At 33.8% G+C, this 637-nt stretch overlaps 1 protein-coding gene across 1 annotated transcript in view; it reads right to left on the reverse strand.

Moving 5' to 3' along the window:
- The window catches only part of LOC107660303 (zinc finger protein PLAG1-like), a 43306-nt gene that overhangs the window by 1746 nt on the left and 40923 nt on the right, over positions 1-637 (reverse strand). The gene's annotated exons all lie outside the window — the stretch shown is intronic.

Below are 637 nucleotides of genomic sequence, written 5' to 3' on the forward strand. Positions count from 1 at the left end.
CACCAAGAGCTTGTAACACTCCAAAGAGAAAGGAAAACTTGAAATCGCATCATATGACCCCTTTAAGATGAGGCGAACCAAGATGAAGTGGGGGCCCCTGGCAAAATTAATAGATGGGGCCCTTCTAAAAGATTATTTTGTTAATATATCTTCATTACCTAGATATATATTTATACAACATACAAAAAGTAATTAAAACACATAATAGAACATACATTTTTTTTAAACAAAGTGCCTATTCTTTAACAAAATATCAATCTTAATCTTTATGGCAGAAGATACAATACTGTACAATACAATCTTGAAGATACAGTACAATCTTCATATTTACAGTAACGGATTGTCACCTTAAAAATGGTGCGAGCCTTAGCTACAGCAAATGCTGTCACTATGACCTCCATATCCAAAGACCTTCGTATGTTCCGTTAAATTGAAATTAGTGCCAGCTGCTGACAGCCTCTCTTGGTTCATTGTTGACCTGAGGTATGTTTTTATCAGCTTTACTAGTTTTATTAGTTGACAACTAATTATGTTAACTAATTTAATGTAGAAGAGCTAAATAAATATTGTAACTAAGTAAATGTAATATGTATTTATATTGATTCGTGGGCTCCCCACTGGCAGCAAGACACAGTAC

The sequence above is a fragment of the Sinocyclocheilus anshuiensis genome, unplaced genomic scaffold, assembly GCF_001515605.1.
Source record: "Sinocyclocheilus anshuiensis isolate Anshui unplaced genomic scaffold, SAMN03320099.WGS_v1.1 scaffold1847, whole genome shotgun sequence".
Lineage (NCBI taxonomy): Eukaryota > Metazoa > Chordata > Actinopteri > Cypriniformes > Cyprinidae > Sinocyclocheilus > Sinocyclocheilus anshuiensis.